A 20,526-nucleotide genomic window follows, 5' to 3' on the forward strand; every position below is an offset into this window, starting at 1 on the left:
CCAATAGCTAACAGGAAGCCATAGAAATGATTTCTGATTGAAGCCAGCCTCATGCAGATGATGGTCTAATAAAAATACACTAATTAAATATCTGGGATGATTAATTATGCATCCATACATATTATCCCATGACCATAATCAAAATAAAACTTCAATTCATATCAAAAAGGGTTGGGCTTGTTAGGTTTACTTGTTCCTACGAATTCAGGTAACATGTCCATGATTTCCCAATAACCGTGGGCAGATGAGGTCCCCACCTGCAGCGTAAACTAGGAAAACCACTGATTTATGTTCTTATTAGCGTGACTAAGGAAAAAGATTTTGAAATGGTAATTGTGTCAACGTCACATGTTGGGGTTAGAGTTTCCTTGGCAGAAAATATTTCGACATGAATATGGGCAGAAATTACTGTCGCCAATATCAGCGGACTAATGGTTAGAATGTTCTTGTAACGCTTAATGGAGGCCCTAACCTGTTTATTTTAAAATGGAATAACACTTCAATGAAAACAGCAGACTAAGAGATGCCCTATGAACACATAAAACATTCACCCTCTAATATCGACAGTAATCGTTTCCAGCCTTATCTGTAACTGAGCTTACGTCCTTGAGCGCCTCATCTCCTCAAAAGAAGCTCTTCAACTCAGAATAAAGTCTAAATAAAGTGGAACTTGGGGAAACGGCTATATCAAACTAAGTGTTAATCATCATCTGTGCGGCACCAGACTCTTCTTGTTCCCTTCCTCGACGGGTTTCACCAGATAAAAGTTTAAGGTGATTGGCAAAAGAACCAAAGGCGACACGAAGAAAAACTTTTTTACGCAGCAAGTAGTTATGATCTGGAATGCGTTGCCTGAGAGGGTGGTGGAAGCAAATTCAATCATGGCTTTCACAAAAGGAACTGGAGAAATACTCGAAGGGAAAAAAATTGCAGGGCTACGGGGAAAATGCGGGGGAATGGGACTAACTGGATTGTACTTACAAAGAGCCGGCACGGGCTTGATGGGCCGAATGGCCTCCTTCTGTGCTGTAACCATTCTATGAAAAACGTCACCTGTGGGATGACCTATACCCTCTTTGTACCTTAAGCTCTGTGCTGAGGAGTCGTCTGTGTACAGGCTAAAGGGAGTGGTTTTAGAAAAAGCAGGACAATCAATACAGCCTGCTGATCGATACAGAACGCTAAAAGTAACTGTACATCTTGCAGTGCCTCAGAGCTACAGTTGGAATATACCATTTCATCAGAAAAATGGATTTGAGTTCAAGAAGGGCTTAGTTGTCCCCACACAGCAGTCTTTCTAACTGAAGCACCCCAGGGTCACTAATCTTTAAAATGAAATAGATAAGGCACCACAGGTCCTTGTCAGAAACAAATGCCATGCTCGTCCCTGCTGAAAGCTCTAAATACTTTATCTGTTGAAGCTTAAAACAAGCGCAGCTGAATGGAAAGTAAGTGATTGTCTGGCAGATCATTTATTTAACACAGGCAAAATTCAATAAAGAGGACAACATATAAGGGAGCAGAAGGTAATGCAGCTGTGAGTCATTTATCATTGAACGGAAAGTCATTGTTATCCTTATCTCTTCTATGATATTCTAGTTCAAACTGGTAATGAGTTATGGTGCTTTTTACATCTTAAAGTGTGTCCGTTCGACTGTACTTCATAAGCAGGTAGTGTAAGTTTCCCCTAAACAAAGGCATGAACTCATGTGTGTTCAGCATGGAGGCTGCAGCAGCTTCATTGGAAGTGCGTCTTGTGTAAGCAATTGCCTTGCAAGGGGGATTGTAAACATGGCAGTTCAGGAGCAAGGCATGCGGCAATCTGACCGTGAGCTTGCGATGAGGTTATACTCCAGTTCGACAGTAGAGTTGCCAACTCTGGTTGGACGCATGTCTGGAGGTTTCATCACATGATCTCCCGTCTCCCACTGCTCCGCCTCCACCATTGGTCTTCCCAAGCCAATTGAGAAACGAACAGTCTCTTCGTTGCCCGACTGGATGATTCTCAACTTCAGTCAAACAGCCCTTTTTTCCCCCATCTCCGTTGTTTTTTTTTTAAGAACTAATAAGCAAAAGTAATGAAAGTAAGTGTTAAAAAAGCACAAGATTTTTTTTAACGTCCCGATGAATTTTCTCCCGGATTGCTCGCAGCAGTGCCCTGGAGATCAATCTTCAATTCCTGGAGACTCCAGGACAATCCTGGAGGGTTGGCAACCCTACTCGACAGACAGTGGGAGTACACCTACTTGCACGACATCCTCACTTGGTCAGTCCGTTAGGGTGTTTGCCCATCCAGTCCAATTTTTAGCCTGTAAATTGCCAAATTGAAAACTCATCAAAAGTCTTACCCTGAGTTCCTAAAAGGTGCTATGTAAATGCAAGTTCTTTCTTTCTATCTTTGAGCTATCTTCTAGTGATCACTATTAAATCGGGCTCCCTTATCCTAGCGTACCATAACTACAACAACTTTTATATAGCATTTATATATAGTGCCGTTAATATAGAAAAACTTCACTAGGGGTTAAAGGTAATTACTCTGACTGACTAAAGGTGGGAAGTTGTGTTACACAAGGATCGGTGCAGGGACCACTGTTGTTCACCATTTACATAAACGATTTGGACTCAGGAATCGGAAGTACAATTTCAAAATTTGTGGACGACACCAAATTGGGTTAATTCTGAGGAGGACTGCAACAAAATACAGGTCGACATTAATAAACTTGCAGAATGGGCATGTAATTGGCAAATTCATGATAAATATGTGTGAGGTATTATATTTTGGTGGGAAGAATAAGGGGGCCACATATTGCTTGGATAAGAAGAGTCTAAATGGGGTAGAGGAGCAGAGGGATCTGGGGGTACAGATACACGAATCACTAAAAGTAGCGACGCAGGTTAATAAGGCAAATCAAGCACTAGGGTTCACTTCTAGAGGGATAGAATTGAAAAGCAGAGAAGTTATGTTAAACTTGTGTAGAACCTTGGTTAGACCACACTTGGGCGCACTCTGCACAGATTTGGTCTCCATATTATAAAAAGGATATAGAAGCACTGGAGAAGGTGCAAAAAAGATTTACTAGGATGATACCAGAACTGAGAAGTTATACCTATCAGGAAAGATTGAACAGGCTGGGGCTCTTTTCTCTAGAAAAGAGAAGACTGAGGGGTGACCTGATAGAAGTCTTTAAGATTATGAAGGGGTTTGACAGGGTAGACGTAGAGAAGGTGTTTCCACTTGTGGGGGAGACCAGAACTAGGGGCCACAAATATAAGATAGTCACTAGTAAATCCAATAGGGAATTCAGGAGAAACTTATTTACCCAGAGAGTGGTTAGAATGTGGAACTCGCTACCACAAGGAGTAGTTGAGGCGACGAGCATAGATGCATTTAAGGGGAAGCTAGTTAAACACGAGGGAGAAAGGAATCGAAGGATATGCTGATAGGGCTTGATGAAGTAGGGAGGGAGGAGCCTCGTGTGGAGCATAAACACCGACATGGATCTGTTGGGACGAATGGACTGTTTTTGCTCTGTACATTCTATGTAATTCCACAGAGGTATGAGTAAAAATGGACGCAGAGCTAAAGAAGGAGAAATGGAGAGGGTCGCCAACAGGTTGATCAAAGAGACAATGTGGATTTTAAGGATGGTATTAAAAGGAGGAGAGGTGGAAAGGCAGGGAAACTTGAGGGAATTCTACAGAATGCGTGACCTAGGTGGCCGAAGGCACGGCCACCAACGGGGACATGAACACGAGCCTGGAGTCAAAGAAATGGGAAATTTGGGGAAGGGGAGGGTTGTTGTACTGGAAGTGGTTACAGAGATAGGAAGGAGTGAGGCAGTGGAGTGATTATAGAGCCAGTTTTTCATGGATCCATAAGTTTGCTGTGGGAATAAGAGCTGAATTCAGTGGTGCAAATACTGGGAAATGAATCATGAACGTGAACCTCCCGGAAATTAAAGACAGCCCCAGTATAAAAGCAGTTTCTTAATTTTCAAGCAAACATGGCCACAACACCACCTACTCCCCCCCACCCTCCCCATCTTGTTTTGAGGTTTTTGAGCAGTGCAGCACCATAACAGTTCGATTGGCCTACCATGTTTACACCAGGATCACAAGGTGCTCCAGCTTCAATCCAAGAGTACGAACATTGAAACTTTACTACGCACTGCTTCTTCTGACTGTGGCACTCTTGTCCAGACTCATGCTGTCACCTACGTGTATATGGGTTCAAAGGCAAAGTTAACACCCATCTAATGAGCAAAGACTCATGAAACAGGTGTAACCTCTTAGCCTCAAGCTCAACCTGCTAAATGTCAAGCTGCAACCCCAATTTATGTAACCAGATTCAGTTGAGTAAAATACTGCAGCTTAATTAGACACACAAAACAAATAGTCTATCGTTCACTGCAGCGAGAAGCACACGCCATGCTGCAGCTCAGCTTGATGCACTGTGCTCAATTAGACACATAAATCAGGTCCGTTTCAGCAGTCCCCACTCTGCACACAATTAAACGGGTAATTTGAATCAGATAATTACTCTGCTACTGAGCTACACCAGAATTCAAGATTGCAGCGACCCATTTCCAGGGAGCTGGACCCAAACCGCAGATCATTGAAAGTTAGAACAGAAAACCCAATGCTGGCACAAAACTGCCCTGTAGGTTGTCATAGAATTAAATCTGTGCCCTCTGGTTAACAACCCTTCTGCCACCGGTAACAGTTTCTCCTTGTTTATTCTATCAAAACCCTTCATGATTTTGAACACCTCTATTAAAACACCCCTTAACCTTCTCTGCTCCAAGGAAAACAACCCCAGCTTCTCCAGTCTCTCCATGTAACTGAAGTCCTGCATCCCTGGTACCATTCTAGTAAATCTCCTCTGCACCCTCTCTAAAGGTTTTGACATCCTTCCTAAAGTGTGGTGCCCAAAATTGGACATAATACTTCAACTGGGGCCTAACAGTGATTTATAAAGGTTTAGCATAACATCCTTGCTTTTGTGCTCTATGCCTCTGTTTATAAAGTCAAGGATCTCTATACTTTTTTTTTTAAAAACAGCCTTCTCAACCTGTCCTGCCACCTTCAAAGATTTGTGTACATATACCCCCAGGTCTCGCTATTCCTGCACTCCCTTTAAAACTGTACCATGTTGTTTATATTGCCTCTCATTCTTCCTACCAAAATGCATTCCTTCACACTTCTCTACAATAAATTGCATCTGCCATGTGTCTGCCCATTTCACCAATCTGTCTATGTCCTCCTGAAGCCTGTCACTATCCTCCTCATAGATTACCAAGTTTCATGTCATCTGAAAACTTTGAAATTACACCCTGTATATCCAAGTCCAAGTCATTAATATATATCAAAAAGAGCAGTGGTCCTAATACTGACCCCTCGGGAACACCACTGTATACTTCCCCTCCAGTCTGAAAAACAACCGTTCACCATTACTCTCCGCTTTCTGTCCCTTAGCCAATTTCATATCCACGCTGCCGTTGCCCCTTTAATTTTGCTAACAAGGCTATTATGTGATACTTTAACAAACGCCTTTTAAAGTCCATATACACATCAACCCTCTCCGTTACTTCATCAAAGAATGCAATCAAGTTCATCAAACATGATTTTCCTTTAACAAATCCGTAGGTATGAGGACAATCCCTCCTAAGATGATTTTTGAACCCACGAGCTCTGCAGACATCTTGGTGCCAAGAACAATAGAACCCCATGACCTTCCTTGGTACGTATGAGTTGGCCTATTAAACCCATTAGAAGTCTCTTTGGGAAAGCATTCAGCATTCAAACATACCACCTTAAAAAGAAATACTTGCATTTATATAGTGCCTTTCATGACCTCAGGACGTCCCAAAGCACTTTACAGCCAATGAAGTAGTTTTGAAGCGTAGTCACTGTTGTAATGTAGGAAACGCAGCAGCCAATCTGTGCAATGCACGCTCCCACAAACATGATAAATGTGATAATGACCAGATAATGTTTTTTTTTGTGCTGTTGGTTGAGGGATAAATAATGGTCAGGACACCGGGGAGAACTCCTCTGTTCTTCTATGAAATAGTGTCATGGGATCATTTACATTTAGGGCCTCAATTTAACATCTTATTTGAAATATGGCATCTCCGATAGTGCAGCACTCCCTCAGTACTGTACTGGATGTGTCATCCTAGGCTATGTGCTCAAGTCTCTGGAGTGGAACTTGAACCCACAACCATTTGACCCAGAGGCGAGCGTGCTACCAACTGAGCCACGGCTGACACTGTGAAATAGCCATTTTGAAATACTCTGTTTCTTCAAACTTTATGATTCATTCATATTGCTGCTTCTACTACAGAGTGCAATTCAGAGTATTGGCAGAAACAGTAAACAAGCTGACCCCATGCACAGTTGCTTCCAAGTCGCATTGACAACTTCAAGTTTGCAGTTTGGGACCTCCCTCAAGGTCTGTATAAGCCATCAATGTAAATCCTCACTGCTGACCTTCATAGGCGTGGTTGTCCACTAACCAAATACGTTGTACATAGTAGGATCCAGGGCAAGTGGAAGAGTATAAAGATAAAATATCAGGATCTAAATATCCACATTTTAGGACTTTTGATATCGCATGCACTACAACTGCGATACGGCTTTGTGATAAAACTGAGCTTAAAACTGCTTAAAAGAACTTAAGAAATAGGAGCAGGCCATACGGCCCCTCGAGCCAGTTTCGCCATTCAATAAGACCATGGTTAATCTCCTAACCTCAACTCCACTTTCCCGCCTGATCCCCATATCCCTTGATTCCCCTAGTGTTCAAAAATCCGTCAATCTCAGTCCTGAATATATTCAACGCCTGAACATCCAATGGTCTGCTGGTGGCATCATTAGTTCCACTGATAAAGTGATTACTTGCAGGGGGACGCTATGAGAGCCCTGATGCATTGCCACCATCTCCCCCCATCGCCCACCTCCCCGTTAACATGTCAAAGGCACTATACAAGGGCAAGTTGCTGTTGCTACCCAAATGAAGCTTCAGCCCATCATAATACTATCAACAAGGGCTGCAAAGTAGCTGTGATCCCAATATGGCGATGTTGAACATGAAACACAGACATTGGCCCATGACTCCAATGGCTGCTGGCAGACAGACTGGTAGTTCAAATACCCCAAACTGAAGAGAGAAAAACAAACACAGCTACCACCTGACTACTGTTGCTGAAATAGTTGCCTGGAGTCTCCAGGAATTGAAGATTAATCTCCTGGACACTGCTGTGATCAAACCCAGGAGAAAAATCATAGGGGCAGTGACAAAAAATGAAGCATCTTTTTAAAATTTTTTTTATTAGTTATAAAAATATTAGAGCTGGGGAAAAAGGGCTGTTTGACCGTGCAGGGTGGTTGGAAGCGGGAGATCATGTGATGAAACCTCCATGAATACATCCAACCTGAGTTGGCAACCCTAGTTGTTGACAACGTTTCAACCACCAGCTCAAGAAATTAAAGGGCATTGGAGCCGCACTGAAAAGAAAAAGCAAAGCATTATGTATGCACATCAATATTTCTTATCTTTTTAACAGTTTTCAAAGAGAAGGGTCTTTGAAGGCATGTCACACTAACACTTGGAAAAAAGGCTACATAAAATGATTATGGGAGTAATCTCTGTAAGTGCAGTCTTATATTTTCATTTAGAAAAGCAGCCTCAACTGATGCTGTTGGCAGTGCTACACAGCAATTTAAACCCAGCTGGATACCTCTTCATACCACAGGGGTCAGCAAGCTTTCTTTTAAAATGAGGCCTGAAAGGACTCAATACTAAGTGGCTCCTGTCCATCCATCTATCCGCTCTGTAATAGCCTCAAATAACTTGCGTATTTAATAATGAATTGGGCTTGAAAATTTAGCCCAGCCTGAGTAATGCAAAGTGAAATGCTGGTATTGATCGCGCTGGTACTCGGCCATCTCAAACATGGTCAAAATAATGTATTCTGAAGCCCATGTAAAATAATACTGTTGTGGTGGCAGCAGCAGCTATTGCGGCTTCACAATTCTGCTGTTGGTGGTGAAGGTTTTCACTTACCGCCAAAGCCAAAATCAAACTGGGAGGGGGGCGGGCGGTGGGCAGGGAAGGATGGGATAGAAATGGGCCAGAGAATCATGGGTTGAAGTCAGAGGTAGTGGTGGATGGCTCACCAAAAACCATAACAGCCAACGGTTCTACATCATGAGATATGGGAAGAAAATGGGGGGTGGCAGGGGATAATTGTTTTCCAGATTGTTGTCTTCTGTTTGATATGCAAGAAATTATTAGACGTTCCACTCAATAACCAGACTATCTGGTCCTTGGTTGGGGGGCTTACTGATAGACTATAGATCATATGGGCGGGGAGAAAAATGTGGAGTTGGAAAAAGAGAAGTAAATATGGTTTATAGACAGGCTTTACGATAAACTTACTGGTCCCAGTAAAGCTCATTATGAAATGGCTGCTGTATAACAGACTGAGTAATAAGACTTGAAAATAATTTGCAAGTTCAGATCACAACTTATTGCAATATCTGCATAACTTACGTGCCTTGTGGCCAAAGAAAAAAAAAACCTTGCATTTATATCGCGACTTTCACAACTTCAGGATGTCCCAAAGGGCTTTACAGCCAATGAAGTACTTTTGAAGTGTAGTGACTGTTGTAATGTAGGAAACATGGCAGCTGATTTGCACACAGTGAGGTCCCACAAACAGCAATGAGATATTGACCAGATAATCTGTTTTAGTGATGTTGGTTGAGGGATAAAGTTTGGCTAGGACACCGGAGAGAGCTCAGCTGCTCTTCTTCGAAATAGTGCAATAGGATCTTTTGCGTCCACTTGAGAGGGCAGACAGGGCTATGGTTTAATGTCTCATCTGAAAGATGGCACTTCCGACAATGCAGCACTCCCTTCAGTACTGCACTGGGAATCTCAGCCTAGATTACATGCTCAAGTCTCTGGAGTGGGACTTGAACTCATATCCTGAAGGGAAAGCTATGGGCATTGGTGAGAAAAGACAGTAAGCTCTGGTAGGTGGAGTGTTGGTTTGCCTCAGTTGAGAACAGTCTGGCCTCTAAGTCAGAAGGCCTCCATCAGGGCTTCAACGCTCATAATCAACGCCGACACTTCAGTTCAATACTGAGGAAGTAGCACTGTCAGATGTCTCCTTTCGATGAGCTGTTAAATCGAGGTTCTGTGTGGTTGTTTAGGGTAGATATTAAAACTGAAATGGGAAGGTGGTAGTGTTGGTAGTCTGGAAAGATGAAATCAAATCGTCTGAAGGATCTTCTTCATATGAACTGTTCAAATTATATATAAAGAGGAGCATGTACATAGAATTCGTAGCATAGAAACAAGCCGTTCGGCCCAACTGATTTATTCCTGTGCTTATGCTCCTCACGAGCCTCCTCCCACCCTACTTCATCTAACCTTCTATTCCTTTCTCCCTCATGTACTTATCTAGCTTTCCCTTAAATGTATCTATGCTATTCACCTCAACCACTTCATGTGGTAGTGAGTTCCAATGTCAGAATTGAGGTGAGGAAAGAGTAGGTAACGAGTGATAAGCACTCAGAGAAACGAGCATTACCAAGTAGCTACTGTTCCTTTCCATTCTTTTTTGATCTCCGGACTTTCTATTCTCTTCTACATTCTCTTCTTGAAGACATGTTTACATTATACAGAAAAGGACAGAGATAATGGTGAGTGTATGTAGCAGCTAAAATAGAGTGAAAGCGCATTCCTGCTAATTCAATTTTTATTGATCGTCACTTGGAGAATCTTCCTTCCAGTGCTTGCCTTTGCAGAGGCCAAGGTGGTCACCTTGTGAAGGTATATGAAGTGCTCCATGTAACTGCCCTAGGAAAAATTATTCTTTGATAGCCACGACCTGGCTGGGCTTCTCAGGATATTTTCCGTAATGAGATCACATAACCCCAATAAAACTAAGGACTAAATGCTCAAAAGTGCAGTTTGATTGTATGACTGCAGCTCCTCATACCCGTGTGCTCCTTCACAATTGCTGTGTATTTGTCAAATTCCCGTTATAATTTGTAGCATCCTCAACTCCTTCAGTTTTCCCGTCCTCCTGACAACCTTCAGGTTTTTACAAACCCAAACTTAGCATTATCTAATCACTTCTTCCTGATTTACCTTGGCTCCTTTTCTCATAGAATCATACAGGACAGAAGGAGGCCATTTGGCCCATCGTGCCTGTGCTGGCTCGCTGAAAGAGCTATCCAATTAGTTGTAATCCCCCTGCTCTTTCCCCATAGCCCTGCAAATGTTTCCTTTTTAAGTGCATATCCAATTCCCTTTTGAAAGTTACTATTGAATCCGCTTCCACCATCCTTTCAATTGTAAACAATTTTACAACACCAAGTTATAGTCCAGCAATTTTATTTGAAATTCACAAGCTTTCGGAGGCTTCCTCCTTCCTCAGGTGAATGCTGTGGAAATTTTCCACAGCATTCACCTGAGGAAGGAGGAAGCCTCCGAAAGCTTGTGAATTTCAAATAAAATTGCTGGACTATAACTTGGTGTTGTAAAATTGTTTACAATTGTCAACCCCAGTCCATCACCGGCATCTCCACATCATGACCATCCTTTCAGGCAGTGCATTCCAGATCATAACAACTCTGAGCAAAAAAATCTCCCCTCATCTCCTTCCTAGCTTTTTTGACCAGGAAAAGGTTGTTTCCTGGACAGTTGTTTTAAATCTGCGTCCTCTGGTTACCGACCCTTAATCTCCTGCTCTTTTCCACCCTGGTCATGTCCTGCATTATGGGCCATGGCCCATCAACTAGGTTTCTCAATTTAAAAAAAACACACAACATGGGGGTATGCCAGCACCGGGGAGGAAGCAAAGGAGTGAGATTTTGAATGTCCTCAGGATTCTTCAGACGTGCTAAAATTCAAGCAGTCACAGAGCAGAAGCTTGTCACCATGTCAACTCCTGAACTTGCCGGAGCCATGGCACCTTAAAATTACATTTAAAAATATAACTAGTGGAAAAATATTTTAATTCTAAAATGTGCATCCGATCATTACGGCCTCATAACGAGCGTGTGCACGTCGATGTTTAACTCTGGGATGTGGTGATGGGTACGAGTCCATCAGGCGGCACAGTGGAGTACAGGAACTCCAATTCTGGAGGTCCTGTGGTGACTCTTGCCCCAATTTTAATAGGGAGTGAGGGGGGAGCATGGGGCCAGCGGGACGAGCACCAGTCTCTGCCCGACTCGCTGACCCCATTTTAACTCCGGGGTCTCATTTAAGTGAGCTAGGCCCGACTCCCACCCAAATCAGGTGCCAATGATGTCAGGCCGGTGGGCGGGAGTTGGGCAAGTGTGGGGCGGTGGCCGGAGACCTGCAGAAATGGGGAATGGTCCGCGGCAGTCAAGTAAGTGGTGAGGAGAGGTTTGGGAGGGAGGGAGGGAGGGTTGGGTTGGGTCCGGGGGAACGGAAACCCAGGCCCAGAAGGAATCCTTTAAAAAAAGAAATGACTTACCTTTTCGGCACTCTTCTGGGCCCACTGCTCCTTCATGCCCGGTACTCTTGGCGAGTCCAACATCCCTGGCGAGGCCGGCTGGCACCAGGCATCAAACATGGCTATCCGGCGTTAAAATATAGTCGGGGTCTGAATGACCTTTGAATTTCAATGAGACCCTTGCCTGCCTGTTGTGAGGTCCTCACTGGCTGGCCACGACATGTCTGTTAAAATGCAGGTGGCTAACGAGGATCGAGTGAGTAGGTGGCTGCCAGGAAATTACCCTCCGCACGCCACATGCATGTCGGGTGCGGGGGGAAGGGGGGGGGGGTTAGAATTGGGACACACATGACTAACTCTGAGAGAGAGAAATAGAGAGCATCTATGCTTCTGATCTCTGGTGGAACGAAAGTGTCTGAGGTTATTAACATTGGGTATTTGGAACCCAAATTCCAGGCTTCTAAAGTCAAAATCACATCATTTGTCTCCATTGTATATTTAAAAATGGAATTCTGCTTTATCTATTCAAGCATGAAAGTGCAAAATAAGGATATTAATCAGCAAGTTCATTGTCAGCAGCTGGATGATTTAATTAGTTCAGGCTGGTCCTTATGTAAGCTTTAAAAATGATAAGAATGGCAGTTGCAGTATTGCAATTGTAGTCAGTTTGTTGTCATGCAATACAAAATAAAGCAGAGGATCGCCAGACAGATAAATCTTCATCTTGCTCTGCACAACCTGCTCTAAATGCTCACAGATGGCAGCAGGAGCTTGTACACAATGTGCAATGTGGTTCCTCAGTGTTACCCAACATGACGTTAGAAGCTTTACTACGTGTACTTACTTCAGGAGGGGAAAAAAATATAGAATCAGATTGGGTCCTATGAGAGTTTGATTGGACTTAGCCACAATGTGTCTCCACCTCCCCCCACCCCCTGCCCCCACCACCGATCAGCTTGACAACACTCATTTTCCAGGTTTAAACATGAAGACCAAACACTTATATCGAGAAAGTAGAGAGCTGATTCCACCTGTGGAACCATATACCAGCACCGTCAGGTTGGGGAGCGGCTGAAACATGGCCAAAAAAACACATTTATTTGCTATTTACTTCTTCCACCTTCTCCCTTCATCCTCCAACGGAGAAAGTCGGCCATGGAGTGTTTCTGTTACTGTACTAACTTTTTATTGTTCAACGTCACAGGTTAACTTATAACCAATGAGTGCAAACCTGCCTCCGGCACTCCGAGCTGTAATATGTGCACGTACACCAACACATGATCTTATTGAATGGCGGAGCAGGCTCGAGGGGCCGATTGGCCTACTCCTGCTCCTATTTCTTATGTTCTTACACCAACACACAATACTTCCTCACCATTGCTCACAGTTAAACTATCGTAGCTGAAAATGATACATCCTGCACCAGTATCTATTCAGGAACCATTCCACATACCTCTGGACATGAAGTTAACGTCTTCTAGAGAGTCTGGTTTGGAAATTCACTGCATCCACTTTACAGTCCAGAGGCCAGGCAGACAATCCCAGAGTTTCCACTTGACCCTCATCAGGTCAAGATGCAGTTCATCAGCCACCAACAGTAGGAAGCTTTAGTTTCAGAAATAGATTTAAAAACCTATATTCTCAGGAGAACATCCAAAATGTGGAGAGCAGTTCAAGGCTCAAGGTCTGTTAGATAACATTTACATTTTTTCTTTTTAAGTTTTTCTGTTTTTGGAAAAATTGGATCCATTTTCTGCTTCTTATATGTTTCTCCATCTTTCCCTCTCACACCTTTCATTTTTTTTGGTTCATCTTTTCTTTCCAGCTTTCTTCATTGACATTCTGACTCACTTAGATAAATTCTGCTCAGTGCCTTCCTTGAGTAGGTGTATATTTTCTTTTTGATTTAAAATGACTATTGTCTCTGCCATTCTTTACTTACTTCCATTCTGCTCTCATGTGTACACCCTCTCCCATCCCTCCACTTCCTGCTGAATCACCAGCACAGGAAGTTCCACTTTCCCAGAATTCTCCAGGCTAAACTAGCAGAGAGCACATTCTAACAGCTAAGGATGGCAGTAAACATTTTATATTTATTTAACAATTCTGGTTGGTAAAATGACAAAGGTTAAAGTTTCAGGGGTGGTTGGGTTCCCACCTGTAAAGTTGCCCATAACTCTTGTATCCAAAAACTGGTTATTATAACATTCTTGTGATTACTTGTTAATAGCAGTGTTAATTAAAGACTTAATTCTCATTCTTAATTCCCATTGGAGTGGAATTTCATGATGTCAGTGAAAATGGGCTCTAAATAAAGAACTTGCATTAATATAGCACCCTGTCATGTACCCACGAATCCAATGACGTACTTGAAGTACTGCTGTTACGTTGGCATATGCATTCAGTGCCCAACCTGCCCACAGCAATACCATGAATGACCAATTAAACTCTTTTTTTGGTTCAGGCAGGAATATTGGCCTAGACACCAGGAGGACTTCCTGCTCGTCTTCTAATTACCGTGGGAGCTTTTATGTCCACTTAAATAGGTAAAAGGGTCTTGGTTTAACGTCTCATCTGAAAGTTAAAACTTCTAATACTACAGCACTCCCTCAGTAATGCACTGATGTGCTAGTCTAGATTGTTTGCTGAAGTGGGGCTTGAACCAACAACCTGCTGACTCAGAGGTTCTCAACTGAGTCTAGTTATCACGGACTCTACATTAAACGCCTGCTCTCAGCCTATCTCAGACCAGGAGTTTTATAGCAATTTTTTTTTTCAAATTGGCATCAATAGATATACCATTAGGAACCCAATCCTTGCAACTGTATATGTTAATTCAATTCCCCTGTACAGCCTTTGTAACTACTCCCAACTAATTATCTTGAGAACGTCATAATTTAAGCACAATATTGAAAAAACAAACAAAAAAGTAAAGTTAATTGTAGTTGTTTCAAATGCTACGAGTCCCTTTGTCAAGGTTCATGTGGATATGTTTATGCAGTATTGTTAAAATATGTTTAACACATACAACACTATTTATAAATGTCCACCATCAGAGTTGATGTTACTAACAATGTAATAATGGGCTGTTATTGTACCTTGTCACAGTAGCAATGTTTGGCATGACAAGGATTGGCTTAATCATGCATTATGCTACGTGCAAACTTCATAACAGTAGTTAGCATTAACCTAATTTTCAGAACACCACCAAGGATAAAAAGAGTGAGAGAGAAGAAAAGATAAATTAAGGACTATTGCTGAGTATTAAAAGCCTGTAGATTGTAGGAGGAAGAGAAAACTAAGGGAGATAAGGTTGATATATCTCCCTACCATCCCCCCACCCCGCCCTCTCCAGTGAAGTCAGTCAGAGCCCACCCTGAACCTTCTCCTATTTCTGGGATCAGGTCCTGGCTCAACACACTCTGGAAATGGGGGCAACAGTCTACCTGCTGCTATAACGAGTTATGTGGATAGACTGGAGAAGCTGGGGTTATTCTCCTTGGAACAGAGACGGTTGCGAGGACATTTGATAGAGGTATTCAAAATCTTGAAGGGTCTAGACAGAGTAGATAGAGAGAAACTGTTCCCATTGGCAGAAAGGTCAAGAACCAGAGGACATAGGTTTAAGGTGATTGGCAAAAGAACCAAAGGTGACATGAGGAAAAACTTTTTTACACAGCAAGTGGTTGGCATCTGGAATGCACTGCCCGAGGGGGTGGTGGAGGCAGATTCAATCATGGCCTTCAAAAGGGAACTGGATAAGTACTTGAAAGGAAAAGATTTGCAGGGCTACGGGGATAGAGCGGGGGAGTGGGACTAGGCGGATTGCTCTTATATAGTGCCAGCGCGGACTCGATGGGCCGAATGGCTTCCTTCCGTGTTGTAACCTTTCTATGATTATATAATTCTATGATTCTAAGCCTGAGAGGCCGGCAACAGCAGTAATGGCCAATGGTTGCATAACCTTCTAGCTACTGTCCAAAAAATACAGCAAGAAGGCCTCCAGCTTAAGGCCATTCTTGCTGATCCTGGAAAAAAGGTGGTGCTTGTATCTCTTTCAGCCTCTATGGCCTTGCTGCCGAGCTGGGCACAGGACCCAACGCCTAATTCTTCTGGATTTTCTAATGGATGCCCACCTGCTGTTGGGTGAGGAAGGTGAGACAGGAAGCACCTTCATGTCTCTCCCACCTCATTTGTATCAGATTAGAATGTTTGTGCCCACTCCGGGGGCAATGCAAAGGGAGTGAAGATCCGATGTCATGGGTCTCCGCTGCTTCAGCCTGTGCTTTGTGCTCGTGAACCGAGATTCTCTGGACACACAGCAGAGGAAAATCGGCCCTGAGGAATTCCACAGTTTTAAGGTCCTGGGAAAAAATAAATGAAAAGTTGTAGATGTGGGTGATTTGTCTTGATTTCTGTACTGTTTGATTAAAGGCTTAACGAAATAATTACAATGAAACCTGTATAAATGGACGCTCCCAAAAAACGGACACCTGCAAAAACTGGACACTTATTGAGAGACCCAAACAACTTACATGGTAAAATATACAAGAGGCACTCTGAAATCACGGACACTCAAAAATTAAGAAGGTCCAGACAATGACCAATTTGAAAATAAGGACATGTGCAATAAAAGGGCAGCTAATGCCAGGCCCTAAGGTGTCCGTAATTTACAGCTTTCACTGTATACAGTAAAGCATCAAATGTCTGAACTGTACTGGGCTACTGTGCGAGTTGGTAACGATATGGCTTGCGTATTGCTAAGGGCTCTTACACAACGGGCAGGGTTTATGTGGACAGATTACCCAAGGATCATGACTATATTTGCCCACATTGCAGCGAGTCAATGAATGGTTAAGTGTTATAATAATTATATACAACAATGATTCTGATTCTTGTTGGGAGAACCTGACATTAAATGAAAGATTAATATTCTATTTAGCTGCAAACAAAAAATCTCAGCCTTGCAGGTGAGCTACAGAAGCTGTTATCAAACCCAATTAAAGACACAATCACGCACAATCGGTCTGCATATACTGGAAGTCACTCCTGGTGGAGCGTAATGTTCATGTTTGTGCTACCCGTGTAAAAGTGTGGATCAACTTTGCTCTCTGGCAACTATTTTCAGAGCTCTTCGTGACTGCTAATTACTAACAGAGCAGGGTGCAAGAGTGTATAAGCAATCACTATGGGCTAGTGACAGACAGTCGTTACAAATCTGGTCCATCTACCAGATAGCTACTATAATAAACCAAATATTGACTCTTGCCTGCGGTTTGATAGTGTGTTACTTTTATATTCCTTGGGACAATAGGTGTCTTTTATGAACTCAGACACGATCATTTCTCTTAACCTGCAGGAGAGATAAGACTGTGCTAAAGAACCCGTGTCAAAGTCGCAAAGTGTTATAAAGTAATGCAGCCCTCCTCCTCATAAAGCTCAGTGCATCCAGCTCTCCTGAAAGATTATGATCATCAAAAAGAATGACTGATAAATAAAAGGACAACAATTAGTCACATACTGTATACAAAATCCCGAAGGTTCAGTGATCATAACACCGCATATCAAATTGCCTTGTTGTTCCACGTAGATTATGTTTCAGAAAGAATTTTTCCATCTTATGGATGTCCTCAGTCAGAGATTATTATGAAGTAATTCCCGTTTGTGTATATTTCCGTGCTCATCAAAGTGAAGACTTGGCAGAATAAAATTCTTTTTCAAAACTCAAAGCACTCCCAGGCCATGTTAGAAATCATGTTGAGCTTTCCCCTCACCTGCCCCATTAGTGAGGGACACCATCTATGGCACCAGCCTGGCAGTGGTATTCACTGTGTACACATCTCAAGAACATAAGAATGCGTGGAAGACTCATCAAGTCAGTCCCTTCCTCACCCCATGGATTTCCCCCCCCACCCCCATAACAAGATCCGTATAATCTCATTTTAACTCCCATGTGAATCAAATGATAAGAATATAACACTGACTCAACAGTATCCCTCCAACCTGGCCTTGAAAGTACCTATTCCAACAATGTTACTAAAGCCAAACCATTGGGAAACTGTGGGGTTTTCTTTTGCAAATACAATGAACTGGTGCTTTATGTCTGCAATACAATGCTCAGAAAAAGGTTAAAGTTTGTACAGAAGAAACACCCACTGTCACTGGAAATAAGCTAAAGGTTCTCCCAGTGTCCTGGCCAACATTCTTCCCACAACCAACAACCCCAAAAATAGATTAATTCACCTTGTTTTCGGTTCGTGAGGCTTTCATGTGCACAAATTGGCTACTGTCTTTGCCAACATAAGAACAGTGAATGCGCTTTGAAAATAGTTTACTGGTAATGTCCCAAATACGCGATCAGGTGCTGTGTAAAGGCAAAGTCTTTTCATATGTGTGGTCCTCTTCAACTTTTTACCAACCATTGGATGATTCTGCGCAGAAGAGAAGAAAACAGGATGGTAGCATTCGTATGAAATGTTGAAATTTTTGAGATAAAGAGGAACATTAGAACATTAATACAGTCTTGGGCTCCAGGTTACATCCATGAGTCACTCTTGTTTTCTGTTGATAGTTTCTAATGTCCTAATCCTATTATAGCCAATGTTAAACACACTGCTAACATTGTGAACTTAAGAATTTTGAGGTAAAGGTCATAAGGCCCAATCTTTTTTGATTGATGTCAGCCTCATTTATCCATCTTCTCACCATAATTATTAATCCTTTCTGTCTCCAGAAACACATCCATCTTTCTGCTTCACTTCAATGGCCCTCCCTGGAATATTATTCTTTCTTCTAAATTCCTAATTCTTAACTTGCATCCCCGGTAACAATGCATCATTTAGCAATAAAATCCGCTCTCCCTATCAGACAATATTACTTCAAATCTAATAAACAAGTCCAATAATAAAAAGCAAAGCCGTCCATATTGTTACCATAAGTGGAAAATATTCCTGTAGTGCTACGATCCAGTCCATGTTTTGTATCTGATACTAGTATTGCCAGATCAAGGATTCCAACGACAGGCAAGAAACATGAGGAAAGCAAATGCTGCTGGAAGAGATCAAAAGTCAGAAGTCAAGTAGACCTGCAGGAACCACTCAGGTGCGGGCTGTGCTGTGAGGGGCATTTGAACAATCCACTTGAATACTGCTAAATGATTTATGGCCTGCCTCTCTATTCATTGCAACTGGAAAAGCAAAATGGGAACCAGACAGATCTCTAATGCATTCAAAGAAGATTTCATCCATAGAGATTGGGAGATGGGAACTGGGGGCGAATCTAGTCAAGGGTGAGGGGTAGGGGCTGCAATTTGGCGTGGGACCTGGATCTGCTGGGATTACAACCCACGTAATTTCCCTGAAAAAGTGCACTTCTCCTGCCCGCACCCATTAAGTCGAAAACCAACTTTGGGAGCATGTCTGGGGCAATCCACCCAGCTCGCCCCATGACAGGCCCAGCAATTTGCCGCTTCCACTTCCCAAGGGGAATGGAGAAACTTTTTTAGTCTTATTTTTCTTTGGCCTGATTCAGGCTCTGGATGCCACACCAAGATCCCTCTCCTTAACGGAACGTATACCTGTAGTGCACTGCTACCATGGTGGGCGGGTGACCGCCCAAATATTTATAGAGCCGCATCCCCGCAATTTTGGATGGGGTCAACGACAGGACGCGCGTCCATACTTCCGCGCACACCCCCCACCCCCCCCCCCCCTACTTCAAAAGGGGTCGGCAGATTGTCTGGGCTAGAACCTGTAGGGCCGTGTTCAAAACTGAAACACACTTTCAGAGTTCCAGTCAGCTTTGCAAACCAGACATGGTGCGGGTTTCCAACGCATTACCCAGCTGTCTGTCATACTCTGTGTTATAATCTGTGATCTTTCAAAGAGCCGGCACAGGCATGATGGGCCAAATGGCCTCCTTCTGTGTTGTATCATTCTATGATTCTATGATCTAGTGGAGGAAAATGCAACCTCAGAATTAACAGGCTATCTGGGATAAAAAGGTAAATCCTTTAGTGGAAATTATTCATCAATCATGAAAACATGAATAGTTAATTCACAAATATACTTTAAATTATGATAGCAGCACAATAAAGACTAATGAATGCAGGACATTCTAATTGAGCATCCGTAGCCATAAATCAATTATTATGCTGTTGAAATAATAATTAACTTTACTTTATTACTTGTGTACAACACTTTTCTTTTTATTACTTCAATTAGCTTCCTTCCCCAGCCACTTTCCCCCATTGTCAGCTATTATCTTCCCCCCTCTCCTCCACCGTGTAGCCTTAAGTAAACGTTTGTACATTCGGGTCTTTAAAGGATAATGGATAAAAAGGCACAAAGTGATACAAGAGGCTCGATTTTCAAGTAAAGTAGCGGGTGCGTTGGGGGCGGGGTGGGGGGAGGGATCCGAAAATCGCGGATATTCCGAGCGGGTTCCGAACCCGGCTCCAACCCACAGACATCTGGGTTCCCCACTGACGCGTCTGGGTGCGCGCGCGCCTCCCGAATGCGGAAGTCCCACCGGCAATTGAAGCCAGCGGCATGATAGTTAAGAGACTTATTTAGATACTTGAAGTACGCCATGGCTGCATTCACCACTACATCCGAGGACGAGCAACATCACCAGCCTCGCCAGGCACGGCGTGCGTTTCTGCCACTTGCAGCTCCACAACACAGTGCTGCACCACAGGCACAGAGGGAAGCAACAGAGAGAGCGACGTCGCAGGAGGCACTACCCTCGCGACGGAGTCTACAGACCGAGGCTCAGCTTCCTGGACCTTTCTGAGGAGCAGTGCATACAAAGTCTTGTAATGTGCCCAATGTACTCAACTGGTTATGCTTGCTTCAAGAACATGGGGTTACCCCCTTTACAGATGAAGGAGGAACCAAACTCAAAACAAGGCTTTACCCAATTATGATTTCCCCTTTATGCCAATGACATTTCAAATGATTTAGCTGGCAGGGGGTGGGGAGTGGGTGGTAGGGGTCTACAGATGGTTGAGATAGAGGGCAACATT

At 43.1% G+C, this 20,526-nt stretch overlaps 1 long non-coding RNA gene across 2 annotated transcripts; it reads right to left on the reverse strand.

Moving 5' to 3' along the window:
* Positions 1–1,466: 1,466 nt before the first annotated feature.
* Positions 1,467–18,547, reverse strand: LOC137333805 (uncharacterized). 2 transcript variants are annotated; one of them, XR_010965996.1, is made up of 4 exons: positions 18,434–18,547; positions 17,745–17,932; positions 12,955–15,865; positions 1,467–2,309 (listed from the first exon to the last, which is right to left on the reverse strand). It is a non-coding gene; the product is annotated as an uncharacterized lncRNA (long non-coding RNA). The 2 variants fall into 2 exon arrangements; XR_010965995.1 differs by lacking the exon at positions 1,467–2,309 and having other exon boundaries at positions 12,482–15,865.
* Between the last annotated feature and the right edge of the window lie 1,979 nt (positions 18,548–20,526).

This window comes from Heptranchias perlo, chromosome 16 (assembly GCF_035084215.1).
Source record: "Heptranchias perlo isolate sHepPer1 chromosome 16, sHepPer1.hap1, whole genome shotgun sequence".
NCBI classification, from domain to species: Eukaryota; Metazoa; Chordata; class Chondrichthyes; order Hexanchiformes; family Hexanchidae; genus Heptranchias; species Heptranchias perlo.